This window comes from Ruditapes philippinarum, unplaced genomic scaffold (assembly GCF_026571515.1).
Source record: "Ruditapes philippinarum isolate M1 unplaced genomic scaffold, ASM2657151v2 ctg6012_1_1_1_1, whole genome shotgun sequence".
NCBI classification, from domain to species: Eukaryota; Metazoa; Mollusca; class Bivalvia; order Venerida; family Veneridae; genus Ruditapes; species Ruditapes philippinarum.
Window position 1 is genome coordinate 36721 of NW_026865643.1, and position 6232 is coordinate 42952.

At 31.8% G+C, this 6232-nt stretch overlaps 1 long non-coding RNA gene across 1 annotated transcript; it reads left to right on the plus strand.

The window, feature by feature from the left end:
- Window positions 1–1044: 1044 nt before the first annotated feature.
- LOC132729878 (uncharacterized) lies at window positions 1045–5942 on the plus strand. Its single transcript, XR_009625687.1, has 3 exons — window positions 1045–1620; window positions 5078–5134; window positions 5854–5942. It is a non-coding gene; the product is annotated as an uncharacterized LOC132729878 (long non-coding RNA).
- The last annotated feature ends 290 nt before the right edge of the window (window positions 5943–6232 follow it).

Sequence of the window (6232 nt, forward strand, 5' to 3'; positions counted from 1 at the left end):
CAACATTGCCTTTGTATGCTGTATTTTGCATCAAATGGAATCATCATTAAAAAGAGCTCACATTTTAAGATCTAATTTCTGGTTTCACGCCCATTTATCACATGTTTTTGGTCATATGAAGCCGGACGATCCACACAACCGGCTTTCCTGGATAACTAACCAGTAATTACCAATTTCATCGCAATTCACCGGTTACTTATCCCACCTGATTTCTAGATCAGCCGTAAGAGACAAATGCCCATTTGATCAACGGCCATGGCACGAGCAAATTCTGGCTTGCCCGAAAATCGAACCAGCCACCCCTGGATTACATATTTGGACTTCACGGAGCGGAGGCATAGTGGTAACGGTACAAAAGGATCGCTGAGTTGAGCCAGACTAAAAAAAAATTAGTCTAACTTGCAACAACTTGATTCACAGTCGAGCTGAAATAAATACGTTGTGCATATTTAGAAGAAGAATAAAAATTAAAAAAATGGACTCGGTCTTAACTTAGCGTGTCAGTTGATCGGTAATTTCTCATGCTTTATAATGAAAATATATTATCAATATAATATGAAGCTGATTTGTTCCGTGTCATATTTTCACTCCGCCTGACGAAAACAGAGTAACCAAGTATAAATATATACCCAGTTTATATCAATTTTAAGATATTTTCATAATATCAAGTTAACCATAGGTTCAGAAAACATTTACCATTCTTTAATGACCCCAGAGTCATAAGTCATCTTATAGGGCCTTGATCTAGATTCTCAAGATAATTGTTTGATATACTGATCGTAAATTGATAATAATGGTAAGATATTTACCATTTAGCATCCTTGAAGATAAAGAATATCATGAAAGTACTTTTGTCGCGGATTTTTATATTGGCAAAATATGACAAGTTACCTCCCTTGACATTCTGTAGTACCATACTCCACACAGTTGTCTCCCCTTCATTCTCCGACATAACTACAATGTAAGGGAAGTAACCGCTGTAAAGCGATTTGACAAATATTGTCAAGCGTTCGACTACCCTCATGCGCAGTATAAAAGATTATTTTACGCTTCGTTTACTTTTCGTTTCCGATTTCTTGTAATAAATGAATATTTTCCTCAACTTTTACGCAGCTTTTCAAGAACGTATAAATGTAAATTTTACATTCAGTTGTGAAAAGAAGATACTTTGGATAATAAAAAGATACTTTAAATAATAAGAATAATTTAACCCCAAATAACTACCAACTCCGATATCCATTATACCATGAATTATTGAATAGAGAAAGGATGGTTGACTATTATTTAAACTTCCTACTTTAAAAAAGACGCGTAAATGTTCAGATACATGTGTTCGATCTAGTTTCAGTTTGATTTTCATTTTCAACGCAAGGACTTGTATTCTATTATATTTATTTAATTATTTGTGAAATAATCGTTGTTATGACAGCAGATTTTAAAGATAATGATTATTGTGATATATAACATAGAAAAGAGGAAATAATTATAAAATAAATATTTTAAAAAAATGTTAACAGTTATTTGACTTTTTGAGATTGTTAAAGTGAAGTGATAACACAAATAAATTAAAAAAAATTCTGCGGATATCTCTGATATTTTCAATTTGTTTCACATGGAAAGGTATGTGTTAAGTTTTTTTCCTTTTATATCTTTTTTTCTTAAAAGAATGCGCCATAACTTTTTTTTAACCATAGCCTGCATAGAGCGACCAGATATCATTAGCAAATAGCTTGGGGACGTTGGGGGAGTGGATTGGGAGACGGGTTGGTTACCGAAGCAGACGCTGGGAACCAAGGTGTCGAGTCAGATACCAGTCTGTCTGACAGACACCATTTTTTTACGATTTCAGGAAATTACGATACATCAGAAATTAAGCAGACGATAAGAAATTAAGCAGACGACTTTTATTGCAGACGACACTTTGTCCAGAATGAAAAACAATAAAGTTAAACGATATCATTTAAGCAGACATGATATTTTTTATATTTCTATGTATCTATAAAATATATTAAGCTCTTGGTGGTGATGAGCTTTTGGGTATCAAATTGATAATTATACCGGTTGAGTACAAAGAAATGTGGTCTAAAACCGAATAACCTCGTCTTGGGTTTCGACACTTTAAACGTAAAATATCTTATTCAATTATCAAAACTGACAACTGTTTTATCTCCAGGACATCTAACATATTATTATTACTCGGTTAAAACTAATGTGGAGACAATTTTCTTTTGTAAAAGCATTAAAGGAGCACGCCTTTAGATTCAAGTTAACTTTTATGAAAATTCTAAAACTGTTTTAATTTGTTTAATCACGTTATATTGCCAAGCCTAAGGCAGGACAATTGCACTTGCTCGTATCTTTTTCTTTTTTTTTAATTCAGTTTGACAATTTGTTAAGTCATGTGGAAATGTGCAGCTTTAAAGTGTCTATTGAAATCGAAGAAGTGTAAAGTCAAACATAACATTTACAATCTTTTGAATGCTTTGCTTTTTTTGTTTCCACGAAAACTCCATACTTTCATAATCTCTTTGATCTTTCGAGCGAAAAGGTTTTGCATTTTGAGTACATACTTGATACTTTAGTACATATTTCATTTAACTACATTTTAAAGGGTAGAAATACTGAAAAAGTAGACGCTTACTTTTTAACAAAACGAGAGAAATAACTTAAGCCAACGCAAATATTAAAATACGAACTTATTCAAGGTCCAATTGTACGCTATTTGGTTAAATATTAGCTAACCAGTGTGTAAATATTTCAACATGTTGAAGTTAAACATAAAATTTGAATTCCAACACCTTTTACCATGTCCGAATTAGTTAACTGAATACGTTTTCCCGAAATAAATCAAGCATGACCATGGAAAAATGTTCATAGTTAAACAATCATTTTATTTTTCAATCTTCTCACATGCTGAGTGCTTTCCTTTAAAGGCACATTATGCCTAAGAAATCCATTTTTTTAAAAATCTTCAGAAATGTCAAACATATGTTTGATAATGTTTCAATAATTGATTAAAAGCATGCTAGATGTTAAACAACTGAAGAAAGTAACACTGAACGTTCAGCAATGTGTCCTTAAGGTGGCAAAATGAAGTATTTTGACTTCCATACAAAATACTAAATACACTATAATTATACTAAATACCAACAGAGCAAAAGAAGAAAATATAGTTTATCTACATGGCAATTTGGCAAATGAGTATTTTTTTTAGAAACTGTGACAAAATATCAAAAAATAAAAGCTCTTGAAAAAAAGATAGCATTTCTAAGGCTTAATGGGCCTTTAAAAAATGATGTGTTTTCCCAATATCGTAAAAAATGGAGTCTGTCAAATAAACTGGTTAACCTGGCTAGCATAAGCGACCAGAGTGTGCTCGATTGTAACAAGTTAGGAAGGTAACCGCTGTTTTCGGTGCATTTTGCTTGATTCCTCAATTAACGGAATAATTTTAACGACCACATTAAAATATACACCCACATTCGAGACACTGTCATTAACGTCTGAACCTCTTTTTCCATTAATTTTTGACATTAAGTAAATAAAATCACTGATTTTAATATAGAAGAGTGATTTTGAATGATAAAAGTTCGCACTTCACATACTTACATCTAATTAAGAATATAATTCTAATAATGTTAAATTTTCTGTAAACGCCTTAACATACCAGGTGTGTTATTAAAGAACAAAAAGTAGAGAAGATAGAACGAAAGAAAAGAAAGAATAAATGAGAGAAAACAGGAAAGAAAGAAAAAAAGAAAGACGGAAAGAAAGATAGAAAAAAAGAAAAATGAGAGTGTTTGTCTCGTGAAAAGAGTGTACTCAGCGAAGAATCGAACCCGCACTTGTAGCTCGACAGCGCTGTTATTTATATTAATATGGCATATCTTCGACACTCCGAAAAAGGACATAAATGAATATGTTAAAAATAACTTATGCATGCAAACATTGAAACTCCTGATAAGATGTCATCTCTGGTTCGTTGCATTGTGTACACCGGTCTTACTGATATTTGAGAGACCGGATGTATCCAATGGGTTCATTTAACATTAAATACTACATCATAAAGAGAAACAACAAAAACAGCAGCAGCAACAACAACAAAATACATCTAATTATGCTTATGTCATTTTTTAAATTTTAAAGTTTAATTGACGATTCAACAAAATTTAGATATGTAATTGACAGGGCGAAACACCTATTTACAGACCAATTAAGCAAATAATTTCACGAATTAAATTTGTCCCGTCTACAATGTTTTCAAGAAAAGGTGGTGAATACAAAAGCCAAAATAACAATTAAAAAAACAGACGTTATCAAAGGCTGAAAAAGAAAATAGAAAATAAAGAAAAGAAATGAGTAACCAATTTGTATTGGAGAGTAGGTGTATAACAATCGTAGATTATCACGCCAGGGCGAGTAACTCTATTAAAATTTACGATTTAGAAAATGATTGAATTATCTCCCTTGCATAAGTTATTTTGAAATTTAAATTTTGAAAATTTACAGACGACGCTTAAAACAGTTGGACTTCGTGTCCAGCGAATCTCTATGATAGCTTTGTATAGAATTTCATTGTAAACAGTGACCGCTATGCATATTTTTGTCAGTGAAAAAAATGTATTTCAAAATCATATGAAAACACATAGTTTTTTTGAAATATCTCGCATTTTGATTCTCTGAAAGAAAACAATGATTTCAACAATGATTCCTTGTCAACAATAAATGACAGGTATATCTTGTGGAGTCATACGTACTAACAAGTTTATTGATATTAATATATTGTGAATTCACTAAATTTGGTGGGCATGAAATTTCGTGGTTTTGTCACAAAGAACATTTTCATGGGTTCTTAAATTCATGGACTGTTTATTTTTCCAAAAGGCAAAATATAAATTATGTCCTGCAAAATAATCTTACAGCAGACGAAATGAAATTTCGTTGGATCTTAAATTCTTGGATTGACCTATTCATGAAAATCACAAAAATTAGTTCCCTACGTATAATAATGGTTTTGCAGTACATGTTTATTGATATCAATATATATATTTTGTATATAATATTATATTTGTTGCAGGGTGAACGAGATTTTAGGATGGAACGATACGGAACACCAGACTTTATGCACAGTTGGGTAAATGAATTTCTTGAAGTGCTTTTAGTAGTTATTTTATTAAGTACCTCTTGCATTGATTTTAAAAGCTAATTTGTTTGACAAAGTGCTTACGATAACATGATAAATTATTATAAAAATATTAACACTTTATTGAGGTAAATCTTAAAATAATAAGTGGGTCTAACATTGGTCGAGAATGTTATCTAAAATAGCAATCGGACTTCTATAGGGAGCCGACTTTAATTTGCGCCTCACACACCGTGAGTTCAAATTTTGTCTTTTCGTGTGATGGAGCTACTATGCCAGCTAAGGAAAGTCAAAAGTCCTACTCAGGTACCCGCTCGTGCTCTGACGTCAGTTCCAATCACCAACACTAACATGTTTGCAAGAGCCCAAATGTTGAAAAACTTGACCACTTTAAATTATTTACATGGACTAATGTCGCATCTTGTCAACTATATAGTTTCGCATGCAGGAACATATAACTTTTTTATTTGATTTGATGGCCTCTGATGTATTTATTAGCAATATAGAAATTTAGAACATTTGTAAGTGCTGTTGCACGTTTGAGACACCCATCTTTTAATGACGAAGTACAACACACATCTATGATTTATCTTGATATGAAAACCCTGCCCATCTTTCAAGTTAAAACAACAAAAAAAGAACAAAAAAACAAAACAAAACAAAAAAAAACCGACTACAACTACATGTAATTGATCAATTTTTGTTTTCAGAAACCTTCCGACAACCTAATGAAGGACCTTGACAGGGCAACCAGTTCCAAAAGAACACCCGTATTGGTATGCCAAAATATTCATACTTAGAATTTGAAAGCTTAACTGCTTATTAAGCTAGTTGTTCTAATTTCTGATTACTGGTAACTCGTGCCAAAACTTCGAGTATTAAACGAAATTAAAAAGTAAAAGAAAACTTTGTTAAATGTTTTGTTAATTTGATTATGAAGGAATTTCATTCAGAACTTTGGTACACTGAAAACACTGTAATATTATGTTTAAGATGAATTTACAAAATCTTCACTTGGAAGCTAATCTTAGTCTTAAGTGCTTAAACAGTTAGTTTTTCTGATCAGTTTTACGGTCGGCTGTCTTCTTC